Source organism: Phyllostomus hastatus, unplaced genomic scaffold, assembly GCF_019186645.2.
Source record: "Phyllostomus hastatus isolate PE091 unplaced genomic scaffold, TTU_PhHast_1.1 phas_contig_16, whole genome shotgun sequence".
Classification (NCBI taxonomy): domain Eukaryota; kingdom Metazoa; phylum Chordata; class Mammalia; order Chiroptera; family Phyllostomidae; genus Phyllostomus; species Phyllostomus hastatus.
Window position 1 is genome coordinate 4,538,359 of NW_025333643.1, and position 13,323 is coordinate 4,551,681.

At 45.6% G+C, this 13,323-nt stretch overlaps 1 protein-coding gene across 1 annotated transcript in view; it reads left to right on the forward strand.

Annotated features, from left to right (window-relative positions):
* The first annotated feature begins 1,515 nt into the window (after positions 1 to 1,515).
* The window catches only part of ATP2B2 (ATPase plasma membrane Ca2+ transporting 2), a 377,186-nt gene continuing 365,378 nt past the window's right edge, over positions 1,516 to 13,323 (forward strand). Inside the window, exon 1 of the mRNA XM_045832091.1 lies at positions 1,516 to 1,621. The gene's annotated coding sequence lies outside the window, so the exon portion shown is untranslated. The remainder of the gene's footprint in view (positions 1,622 to 13,323) is intronic.

The window sequence follows — 13,323 nt, forward strand, 5'->3', positions numbered from 1 at the left end:
AGGACAAGGCAGAGAGGATGCCACTGTGAGAATCCAAAGAGAGATATTAAGGGTCTGAAGGAGAGCCCTTCAACAGAGGGCAGAGAACAGATTCCAGGAGACTGTGGGGGAGAGGAGGCATCAATAAGGGCTTGGTGATTGGAATGCCTGGAGCTGGCCATCTGGAAGCACTGCCGTATTATTAGCTGGGATGGGGAAGGTGGGAGGAAATGTGGGTCGGTGGGGCATTTATGGAGAGATGTCCCCTGGGCACCCTAAAGAGAGGACAGGGCCACAGCAGGAATTACAGAGCCGTCTGCCAAGCCAAGTGTGGAGCAGTGAGAATGGAGTGCTCTGAGCCAAGAAGAGCCTGGAGTTACCTCCTCTCACACCTGTTGGATTTCCTTCTGGTCACTGACCTCCTAGGCTCCCTTTCTTCCTTCCATGTATAAGGTCCTAAGAGTGAATATCCTCTGCTCCATTCCAGGGCTGCAGAGCACAGGCCATGGTGAATTTTGGCTTCATGAATGGTGGCAATATCCCATCCATTCCCAGGAAGCAGGTGTTCCACACACCCAAAGCCCAGCATTTCTGCAAGCTCTTCATTCACCAAACCAAGACCTGGGGAGGGGACTGAGTGGTGGTCAGCCCCTCTCTTCCCTCCACCCACCTGGGGCAGTTGGGGCAGGGGGGAGCATCTTCTTCTCTCTTCCTGCCAGCAGAGCAGTGCATTTGGCTTTTTATAAAGCCAATAAATAAATAAAGCAGGCATGATTAATTGATGGTATGGAGCAGACCAAGGCGCTGGGAGTCAGATGGCCTGGCTTCCTGGTGGAGCAAGGCTTTTCAGCGACCTGGGGCCTGCGCCAAGGAGGGGAAACCTGCTTTGGAAAGGTGCTTCCAGTGCCTGTGTGGGGTCTCTTACCTTTCTTCTCAGGCTGGGACTCTATCCTGGGCTCCTCCAGGCCCTAGGTCTCACCAGGTTGGAGGCTGGGGGCTAACGGGTGGCCCTGCCCTACTCTCATCTTTTCTCAGAGTCTGAGTCCACCAAAGCTAGGTCTCCCCATATAAGAACTCCAAACCTCAATTCAACCCACACTGTGTGACCCTAACTACAAAGGTTCCAGTAGTGTGTGGGAAGGCGGAGTGGTTTGGGGCACCCTGAACCAGGGGGAGGAGTGCCTCCAAGGGCCAGACTGCTGGTGGGGGTGGAGTGGGATAAGGGGTCAGGTTCTGATGGAGTACCTGTAGAAGATGCCCGGGAAAGGCCAGAGACCCCTCTGGTGGCAGCCCCGCACACGTGCGCGTGATGGAGGGAGCAGGCTGGACGGCGCTTGGTGGTCCCGCTGGGCGCTCTCCGTGCGGAGTTTGGGGAGGGCCGAGGGGGAGCACGCAGGGAGGAGGGAGTGAGGAGGAGGGAGCGGGTAGGGGAGGGAGGCGGGCGGAGCGCAGTGCAGCGGTGGCGGAGGCGGCGGCGAGGGAGGGAGACTGGCAGGCGGCGGAGGGGCCGCGGGCGAAGCGAGCACCGGCCGCCCTGGCAGAGGAGCCGCAGCCGCAGCAGGGCCGGGCCGGGCCGGGCCAGGCTCGCACCAGTAGCGGCGATAGCGGCAGCGGCAGCATCTCGCTCACGGAGCCGGCGCAGGTGAGGCAGGGGCACCGGTACGGGGCTCTGGGCCTCCTCCTCTCTTCCTCGGCTTCCTGTCCATAGGTGCCCAGCCCCAGGGATCCTTGCTGGGCCAGAGCCTGAGCCCACGCCGGAGCACGTCCTGGGTCCCCTCGCCCCGTGCAGGCAGTCGTCCTGTCAGCAGTGACCTTGAGCGGGCACCAGGCGGCGGGCGGTGCGGCCGGGGTGGGCGCCTGCAAACCCGGCGCTGCGGACGCAGGAAGGGGGCGCGCAGCGCGCCTGCGGCGCACAAACTTTCTAGGCTCCAAGCAGCCCTGGACCTGGGGGGTGTCCAAGGCGCTAGAAGCCCCACAACCCCCAATTTTCTCCTTCCCAGATGGCTCTGACTTCTCTGCCTGATCCCCCCCCCTCAGTACTGTGCCCCCCCCCCACTTTATTCACTCCCCGATTCCTGCAGGTCAGGAGCATGATCAGAGCTGTGAACTGTTACCCTGGGCTGGCGGTTTCTCATCTCCCCAAAGGTCGTTTCTCCCCTAAGAGATAAGTGTGCCCTGGAGGACCCTCCTCCAGGTGCTCTCCACATCTCCAGTCTCGCCTTTTCCTTGAGCCCTTCACCCTACCCACAGCCCTCTCCAAGCAGGATGGGGAGAGGAGGTGGGGGGAGGGGAGTGCCGCGGGAGTCCCCGATCTGGTGACGCAAGAACTTTGAAGACCCACACTTAATTGGGCTCTCAGATCTGTAGCTTGAGTTTTTTCAGTCCAGCAGCTAAAGCTCCTTCAGAAAGTGGGCTCAGACAGGTACCTGGTCACCCTGAAGCCCTCTGGTCTCAGGAGGAAGGGAGGGGATGGGATGTCTTGGCCTTGGGGTGTGTCCTGGCCTCCTAAAACATTAGCCTTGGAAAAGGGAAGTGAGTCCCAGAGCGGGTGAGCCAGAGTCAAGGTCACACAACCTGCCCCAGAGGAGCAAGAACTGACTTTCTTATAATGGATTGGGAGGGATGGAGAGGATTTCTGTTTCCTACCCTGGGGGATTTGGCTATGGGGACACTGTCTCTTACTATTGCTGTGATCTCTGACAAGTCATTTCCCCTCTCTAACTCACTTTCTCCATGTGTAAAATGGGGGTAGCTACCTCATAGGGCTGTTTTGATGGCTAAGTTAATGTTCTTTAAGTTTTTACCATCATGCCTATGCATGGTCTGTGTCAAAAAATTTTTGCCTACAACATGTGAAATTTTCTTTCTGAGCCTGGAGGTGAAAAAAAAAAAAACCTTCCCCATCCTTTTCCTTCTGCTTCTGGCACTTGGATTTATGTGGATTTATGTGGGCTCACCTCTGTGGCTCTGCAGGCTGCTGGTGGGCAGGCAGTGCCTGCTGGAACCCTGAGCATGTACTCTATATGGAATGTTGGGTGGAGGCAAGTGTTCCAGCATACTCAGAAGCCTGCTGCCGCACTGGTCAGGCTAACCTAGGCTGTGGCTTCCTGCTGCTTCCACAGGGAAACCAATCCCTAGTTTCTATCTAGGAAATGGAGACAGGGCTGTGTTGTAGCCCCAGGAAAAGACCCCTTCTCCAAGCAGCATCATGGGAGGAGCATCATCCTCACCTCTTCTATCTGACCCACTCTTCTCTCTGCCTCTGTGATATGTTGTTTCTTCCCCTAGAGGTACTATTGGCAATAGCAGAGATGGTGGTGGTGGTAGTGGTGGTGGTGGACTCATTCGTTCATTCATTTATTCACTCACTCACTCACCAAGCATTGATTCATGCCTTCTCTGAGTCAAGAGGTACTTAGAAATACAGAGAGATTGGCCATATCTGACAGTTATGAAGCTTCCACCAGGTGCCAGACATTTGCTAGGTACTGGAGACACATTCATTCATTTGACAAATTTTTATTAAGTACTTAATATGTAGTAAGCACTGTTTGATGTGCTGGGGACACTGGCAAATAAAATAGACCTCTTCCCAACTGTCTAGGGTAGTCATTTAATTTGTCATCCAAACTGAAACACTTATGGGAATGAGAAAGGACGTTAGGAAAGCTAACATCAGAACCACAAGTATAAACTAGTACCATTCAGTGTGTGGCTATCTTGTGATCTCATGTTTCTATACCATTGTTCAGGGGAAACTGTTAATATGTTTTTAGCTTACTTTTTGTCAAGCTCTGTGCTAAGCACTTTCAGGTTATCATCTGATTGAATTCTTACAGTGTTGTGAAGCTGGTTTACCATCCGTGTGCAGCTGGTTAGTGGAGCTGGGGCCGCTTCTCTACTTAACTCCTGGGCTGCACTGGCTCACCAGAGATAGGTGAGACCCAGGGCCCAAGGGCACTCTCTTTCTGTCTCAAAGAGGCACACAGAAAACTGCTGAGCAGGAACACAAATGGTGTAGTAGATGTGCCATGGGGGCAGATGGGGGCACAGATTCTGCCTGGAAGAATCAGATGTAGCTTCCTGGAGAGGGAACCTTTGATCTAGACCTCAAGACATGAGTGAGGACTTTGATAGACTGTTCAGGTTAAAGGGAGGGCATTCTAGGCCCAGGTTTGTAAGGCTTGGAGTTGTGGGGTATGTGGACTGTTTGGGGATACCACCTCAAAATAGGTCAGGACCCAGTTGTGACCAGACACAAGTTAGGTCTGAAACAGTAGGAGCCAGCAAAGATTTCAGTCCAGGAGTGACATGTATGCTGTGGCATTCAATGAGCTCGGCGTTTCTCAAGTATGCTGTGAACATGGGACTGCTCTGTGGTCCAGGAGCAGAGAGAATTTGTTGTACTGGATTTCTCTGTGACAAGATTTTCTATTGCCTGAGCTATACCATGGATTGCCTGGAAGGTCAGGAAAATCATTTTGTTATATAGAGTCACTGCAGATGAATTTTAGCAGCATCTTTAGCAGCAAAAATATTTCACCAGGCAAAGTGATTGCCAACAAGAGAAATATTAATGTACTTAAGTGAGAGTTTTTTAGTAGCATCATTTGCAAATAAGGAATATGCTCATTATAAATTAAATCTTTTCTCTTCATTAAATCACATAAAAAAACTCCAACTTCATCCCTTTTCTTCCTCTTCATGTCATCTGTCACCATATAAATCTGGAAGTAATAAAACTATTTTTTAGTAATGTCTCAGACTTTTCATTAATTTAGACTGGCCTCCTTTTTTCCCTCCCCAATGAGGTGGAGTTATTAAAGCTTTATGATATATAAAAACTTGAATCCATTAATAGAGAACCAAGTAAAGAGAGTCAACTATTGGGATCTGGGGATTGGAAAATAAGGCTAGAAAGACCTGAGAAGCAGAAGAAAACTTGGACAGGAGCCTTTATTGTAGTTTCTTCAGGAAGGATTGGGAAAGGTGGTTTTGCAGGTTTAGCATTGGCTGGTTTAAATAATTTCAGTGGCTCTGGGCCATAGGAGCTGTCCCTAGTTGTCTGGTATCTGGCACTGGGGTGGTTAGGGCAGGAAAACAGTGGCCAGAGTGTAAGAGCCTCATAAGTGAAGTAGTGAGAAGGAATATGGAAGTATGCTTTCTCTGCTCCTTCCCACTTGTCCTCACCCCAGCAAGTCTTAGAACTTCAGAGCTAAGATACTCCTTCAGGAGTATCTGGGCCAACTCCTTTATTTCACAGAAAAAGTGAAAAGATTGGCCCAGAGAGGGAAAGCAACTTATCCAAGGTCACACAGCATTTTAAGGAGACTGAACTAGAATTTGTTTCTCCTGCTATTCAAACCACTACTTGGTTATTATTTCCATTGTTTTCTTCCTTTTTCTTTCTTTCTTTCTTTCTTTCTTTCTTTCTTTCTTTCTTTCTTTCTTTCTTTCTTTCTTTCTTTCTTCCTTTCTTTCTTTCTTTCTTTCTTTCTCTCTCTTTCTCTTTCTTTCTTTCTCTTTCTTTCTTTCTCTCTCTCTTCCTTCCTTCCTTCCTTCCTTCCTTCCTTTCTTTCTCTTTTCTTTCTTTCTTAGCAGAGTTATAACTAAGCCAGATCCACCAAGCTGTGAACATGTGAGGACCTCAGTTCTTGTCTCATTTAATGTCATCCCCAGTGACACTGGAACATAGTACATGTTCAATGCATGACTGTGTCTGTTTCCTAATGCTGCTGTAACAAATTACTACAAATTGAAAAGTTTAAAACAACAGAAATTTATTCTCTCACAGTTATGGAAGCTAGTAATCTGAAATCAAGGTGTCAGCAGGGCCATATTCCCACCAAAACCTGTAGGGAAGAGTCCTTTTTTACTTCTTCCTAGCCTCTAATGGTTGCTAGAAATCTTTGCTGTTCCTTAGCTTGTAGCCACATTGTTCCCATTACCGCTTCTGTCTCCTTTCTGTGTGTGTCTCTCTACTTCCAAATGTTTCTCTCCTTATAAGGACACCAGTCATATTGGAATAGGGCTCATCCTAATCAAGTATGACCTCATCCTGATTACATCTGCAAAGACCCTATTTCCAAATAAGGTCACATTTACAGGTACTAGGGGTTAGGACTCCCACATGTCTTTTGGGGGAGGATGCAATTCAATGTACAACAACCATGAACCAAAGAGTGAGTGAGTGTTATGATTTCAGGTAAGAATGAGTTCCTCTTACCCCAAAGTTAATGCTAATTCTGAAAAATCAAAAGTTCTTTAGAAGGAGAAAACAACAACAGTAACAACTGTTCAATCCACATATAGAGAGAAAACAGTTCAAGTTTCTCTACAGCATCTCCTGTATGAGCCAGCCTGCTTGGCGTATAGTCCTGGCACCATCATTTTCTAATTGTGTCTGTGTAATCTAGGGTAGGTGGCTTCAGCTCTCCCTGTCTATATCTTCTTGTGTACAAGATACTAATGGTTCCTGCCCCATGGGAACTTTTGTGAGGAGTGACAGAAATCAAGACAAAGTTCTTAGAACAGTGTCTGGCACACAGTAGACACTTTCTAGATGTCAGCATTCATTGCTACCATCATCATCATCTCGTAACTTACAGAGTACTTCTCATATATCTTTGTATCTTTCAATCTTCACAGCAAGCCTATGATGTGACTCAACAAATATCAGCTTCTAGCCCATTGGTATGAAGATGTTGCTATTGGATACTCTCTGGTTTCATGGGGCTGGGAGGTTGAGGAACAATGATGTGTTAGGACCTGGTAGAAATGAACATGAGGGAAAGTAAGCAGTACCCAAAATGGAAAATGATTTCAGCATCCATTGCCCAGTTGTTACTGTGCATTCTGGAAGATGGGACTGATTGGGTCTTTTTTTAACTTTGCATCCTCAGGCTCTGGAAAATAGTAGGTGGTTAATAAATGTGTGCTGGATGATTGAGTTTCTTATAAAACATATATAGCCATTGCCCCCACCTCAACAACAACAAAACAACCCTAGGGTAAGGCTACTTTGCCTAAGAAGTATTTCCTCTTCACCAAAACTCACAGGTGGGCTGTCAACACATGATCAACTAGAAAAACTGCTTTTGAGTTGAGGGAACAAACTTTTGAGGTCTACATCCAGTGGTCCTATTACAGAACTGTGTGGGTTGTGAGGGGTGGAGGTGCGTAGAGTCTAACATGTAGGTGGGATATTAGAGGCACCTGTGTAATGAATGGTCATTGGAGAACAATGCCACATTGAACAGAATTTCTCAAACATTGCCATCAGGGGTAGATAAGAACATAAGGCTAGGAAAATGCTCTCTCAGCAAATCAGTGCACAGGGCTGCCAGCTGAATTAAAAAATGACTGGATATTTTTATTGGCACTGATTCACTCTTGACTGTTCAGTAATAGAATGATAGTTAAGAGTGCATAGAAACAAATTCAGGACAGACCTCTTACTAGTTGTGTGACTTTGGGCAAGTGGCTTAACTTCTCTGTGCCTCCATTTCCTCAGCAGTAAAAGAAGGAATATAAAAATAGTGCTTGGGTTGTTTTAAGAATTAAGATTTGTGAAGTGTTTTGCAGAGACCCTGGATCACAAATACTTTGCCATGTATTTTGCCATGTATAATGTGCACCCATGTTTTTGGCCCAAACTTTCAGGGAAAAAAATCTTTCATTTTATTTTTAAATTCAATAATGTATTTATTTATATTTAGAAACAAAACTGATTACCATGTTCCAGGGTATTATTTGCACACATATACTGTTATTGCTTTCTAGAGTTATATTTTTAATGCATAAGCATAAATAAAAGAATTAAAAACATTTATATAGATATGGAATTAGTACTACCCATGTGTAATGTGCATCCTTATTTTTCCCTCAATAATCTGAGCAAAAAGTACTCATTATACACAGCAAAATATGGTACCATTTCCCTCCCTGGCCTTCTTCATCCTTCTACTCATCCTCTTCTCCCTCTTCTTTTTAATATAGTTATTTGGTTAGTCATTAATGATATAAAAACATTTCCAGTTCCCTACTCTTTAGGCATATGATAAATTAAACCTCTATTGACATTGGTTGTAGTTGTGTGTCTTGTGTTGGCAGTGAACTTTGAGAAGTGACGTGTCATTTCTGGGTGGAAGCTCTAATAACTAGCATGCTGTTTATTACTTTTCCTTTTTTCTCTCTTGGCAATTGAGGTATCATGGAGGTGGAGGCCCCCTCAGTCTGATTCCTCAGTGAGAATGATGCAAAGCAGATCCATGATGGACATGTAGCATCACTGGGAAGTAAGCCTTTGCTTTAAGTCACTGGCACTTTGGGCTTATTCATTATTGCAGCATAACCTGGCTCATCCTGACTGATTTGATACAGGTAGGGAGTAAGTTGAAATAATCACAACTTGTTTAGAGATATTCATGAGTCTTTAATTCCTGCAAGTGTGATGCGAAAAATTTTAGTGTTTGAAGGTGTTATGAACATAAAATGGATAAGAACCACTGTCCTATGAAATGAAATCCAGTCTTCCTAGCATGACATATATGAACTTTTCCAGTTTCACCTGAGCCTCATCTACTTTTGTCTCCACGTGTGCTCTGTGCTCTGCCTGACAAATCCACAGCAACCTTGAAATGGGCCACATGGTTTCACATCTCCAGACCTTTTTTCATGCTCTGTCTAGAATGGAGCATCCTGTCACCCAATGAATGGCTAGGGTATAGGGGGACAAGTACATGGAAGAAGAGGGGAGCATTGGGGTTGTTCAAATGTGAGGCACAGAAGACATAATTAGGACTAAGAATGAGACCGTTGTTCAGGTGAGTTTTCTAGCCATTAGAGCTTGGCCTGGCATAGAGTGAGCTCACCACTGTAGGTTTCCAAGCAGAGGTATCATAGAGAGCATTCTGGGTTAGCAGAACTAGCACAAACTCTTCAATCCTATCACACATGACTTTAGGTGAGATTGGCCAAGGAAGGTGGATATTAGCTGCAATCTTCAAAATAAAAGTAACTTTTACCCCCTGATTATAGACATGTTACATAATGATTATAGAAAATTCAAATAGTATTGAAAAGTGTAAAGAAGAAAGCAAAACTCAAAAACATGTCATAGAATAGCCAACCTCTATTAACATTTTGTCAAAAGTCCTTCCATACATTTCTCTAAGATTTATAGGTAAATAGATAGATGGTGGGTTTTGTGTGTGTGTGTGTGTGTGTGTGTGTGTGTGTGTTTGGTTTCTTTCTCATTCAGTAATAGAGTATGGACATCTTAAATATCAATAACAATACTTCTACTTCATCTTTTGTAAGTAGCACTGTCGTAATTGATTTAATGGATCCCTTCCTGATGGGCACTTCGGTTGTGTCCATAATTTTGCTATTATAGAAATACTGTGATGAACATTCTGTATGTGGACCCTGGGCATGTGTCCAGGCATCTCCAGAGGATGAATTCCTAGAAGTGGAGTTGCTGAATAAAGCAAAACTCTTTGGAGTAAAAGAAGAGAAGTGTATGATCAGGTAGAGAAATCATTTCTGCCTTAAGGGCAACCTATAAAGGTCTGAAAGGAAGAGAGAGATGAATGATAGATTGTAGCAGGGCTTAAAGGTTGGACTGAATGGAAGAGAGGGGAGGGCATGTGGAGGGAGCTGGTTTTAGAGGACTCCAGCCCCCAGTTTTAGATGAGCCATTTCCCAGGCAAAGGAAAAATGCAGGTGGCTGTTATGATTTATGTAGAGCCAGACAATTTTAAGCACTTTTTTAAAAAAAGATTTTATTTATTTATTTATTTTTGGAGAGAGGGGAAGGGAGGGATGAAGAGAGGGAGAAAAACATTGATGTGAGAGAGAAGCATTGATTGGTTACCTCTTGCACATGCCCCAACCTAGAATGAACCCACAACCTAGGCATGTGCCCTGACCTGACCAGGAATCAAACCGGTGGCCATTCACTTTGTGGAACAACACCCAGCTAACTAAGCCATACTAGTCAAGGCTAATTATAAGCACTTTTGTGTGCGCAGTTCCATTTGAGCTTTATTACCACCTTGCAAGAAAGGTCTTTGTTCCCATTTTACAGAGGACCAAAGTGAAGCCTGGAGAAGATGTGGTGAAAGGAGCAGATGGATGTCTCTTTATTTTAAGTATGTGGGCTTCCTCATAGTCCTAGACCTTTCCTTTGCACACATCCAAGGGTAGTTCATGCCTCCAGTCTTTGCAAATGGCATCTCATCTGAAAGGCTAACATTTCCTTATTTGTGGAAAGGAAGACTGGTCATGTGTGACTTCTTTGTGAAACTTTTCCTCACAATCTCCCACCTACCCCACCCACCCTACCCATCCCTGAAAGCAAGACAGAGCGGGTCAGGGTGCAAAAAGGAATGTTCTGCAGCCCATTACCAGAGCATTAACTATTGTGTATTAACTTGAACCAGGGAGTCTGCTTTTGGCTTCAGTGAATTGGATTCCCTAACTCAACTGACAAACAGTAAGACCCTTTCTTATCACACATAATCAAAATTTTCTGGTGGGTAATTCAGCAGCTCATCCAGGCCATCAAAACCCACAGTCTTTCTGTTCTTCTCCTCTGCATCATCAACCAGAAAAATTTCCTGTATCTCAAGCATCCCCTGCAGATATCACAGTGCCCAGAGGGCAAAGGTAGAGGGCATCTCAGTGTCTCTTTTATCAGGAGGTCCCAGCCAACTTCCCCTGTGTCTCATTGGCTGCAGTTGGGTCACATGTCTATGCCTAAACCAATCATAGCCAGGGGAATGGAGCACAGTCTTGAAAGGACCAGGACTTATCTCTGAGTCATTTGGGGGCATGGTCTGGACTCTGCCAGCCAGGATGAAGGAGGGAATGGCCACTGTGGAGGCAGCTCCTAGCATCAACCCAACTATGTGCTCACTGTCTTGGCTAACTTGCTAGATTGAGAGCTATGAGAGGACAAGTGATTGAGCCTTATTCCTTTCCCGGTCCTTTGCAGACAAGCACAAGGTTTTACACATGTAGATATTGAGTAAACTATGGGTTAAACAAATGAAAGAATGAAATGAAATGAATCAATAGGTGTTTCTAGAGACTACATCAAGACCCTGAGATTTTAGGATTCTCTGTGTACTGGCAATGCCAATGTTCTATCAATTTGGTGCATGGTTTAGGTATCCCAGAGAGTATAGGAATGGCTTTGCCCTCATAGACATTGCAATTTAGTTCTGGGAAAACTCGAGAACCTAAAAAAAGATGTAGAATAGGTGCCCAGGAAAGCAGGACAAGACGCATTAGGGATGAGATACCCATGAAGGGCAGAAGTGGGTGGTGGAGAAAAATCCTTGTGTACTCAGAGAGTGGATATGAGTGTGATGAATTTGAAGTAGTGAAGACACTGACTAGGCCTGAAGCCTGCAGGGAACTCAGTCCTGAAGGCTTATTCTGCGCTGGGCATTGTACTTGTGCTTATTGTCTCACCCTTTTTGTGCCTTTGTGTAATGGGGAAGCAAAGGCTCAGAGGATGAGGTTGTTTGTGCTTATCCAATATCACCAAGCCAAGAAGTGGTAGAATTTGGCTGAGAAAGCAGATCTGTTCTGAAAAGCTATCTCCCTTCTGTAAAGGGACTGTGATGACCATAAAGGGCCCACATAAGACCAATGGGCTGTGGAGTGGATGGGAAAGAGGAGCCTGGAAACTCATAGGAGAGCCTAGAAAAGGCTTGGTGCAGTGAAAATGCAGGAGAAAAATCCCAGGGGAAGAGGTGTTTATACCAGGATTCATGGTGGGCTTCAGATGCCACAGTCTTTGGTATTGAACCTGACTTCAAATCCTTGATCTACCAATTAAGAGCTATGATCTTGGACAGAACATTTTCCTTTTCTGAATCTCAGTTTCTTAAATTATAAAATGAAGATGATAATTAAACGTGTGCCCAGGAACTGGCATATAATAAGAATTTAATAAATGGTGTGATTATAATTATCAATACTGTTGTTGCTGTTGTTTTAGAACTTGGTGGGTAACCAGATCTAGAGGTAACTCCCTTGCTGGGGTGTTCTGGGTTTTAGTTATGCCTTGGTCACCACTCCCACATTTAACCTTGACTTTATCTCTCCCAGCGTGGCTCTCTAAGCTTCATCTGTAAATTAAGGAGGTTAGGCCAGTTGACTTCTAGCATCCTTCCTTGTTCCAAACCCTGTGCTTGTGTAAGGTGGAAGGGGGCAGCTGGGATGACAAAAGGGATTGGAATGGGATGAGGGGGATGCTTTTGTTCAGGGATGCCAAGCAAGGGAAAGGCAGAGAATGGAAGGAAGAGCCAGAAGAAGCCAGAGGAGGCTAAGCAGCCAGAGAGGACCAGGCAGGTGTGCAAACCCCTGGCTGGGCAATTTGGAAGTGGGCACAGAGGTGAACGACTGAAACCAAATGAGGCAGAAGCACATTGAGAACAGCTGCATCTGACACCTGCTTCATTGTGGGAGAACCAGAGGGACAGAAATCAATCACAGCTCTTCCTGATGCTTAATACCTGGTGGGCAGGGCTTTGAAGAGTGTGTGTTCAAAGACAGAAATTGAATTTCTCTAAAGTTCTCAGGGACACTGCAATTATGCCTGAGAACATGTCTGTGAAGTCCCCTTGAAAACTATTTTTGGGCACAAGGTTTTATAACCAGAGTCAGAAATTGAGTGGAAGTGTGTGGGAGGCTGACCCTGGACAGTTTCCATGTTTGAGAAGAGGGGGAAGAGTATTTTTAACTGCAAACACCATGTCTCATAGGGTGAGACTAGGGAGGAGGCAGTCTCACCACTTTGGGTTTCTCACCCACTGTCATGTTAAGATGGGAACTGTCTTTGACAGAAGTTGTTAAAGTTTCTTACTCCAAGTGGGTGGCTGGCAGCCTGGGATTGAGCGAGGAAACTTGTCTGGGACTTTTGCGTATAGGCACAGAGATATCTGACACTTAGTTTGCCAGAGACTCCTGCACTTATGCACTTGTTGCAGTGCCCAGGGAACTTTGGCCAGAGACTTTTCTCTTGCACTACTGTATCAGTTAGCTATTGCTTTGTAACAAACTGCCCAAAACTCAGTGTCTTAAAGCAATAAGTTTGTATTAATGCAGCAAAATCTACAGGACACCTAACGGTTCTTCTGGTCCTGGCTTCCACACATACCTGTTGTCAGCCATTGGTCAGGTAAGCAGTTCTGCTGATCCTGCTGGCCTCTGTCACATATCTGGGGGTTGGCTGGCTTTGTATAATCTCAGTTGGGATAGCTCATTTCCACTCCATGCTCACCTAAGTTTGTTCATGTGGCAGTGGCAGGGTTATGTGAGACAGAGGAC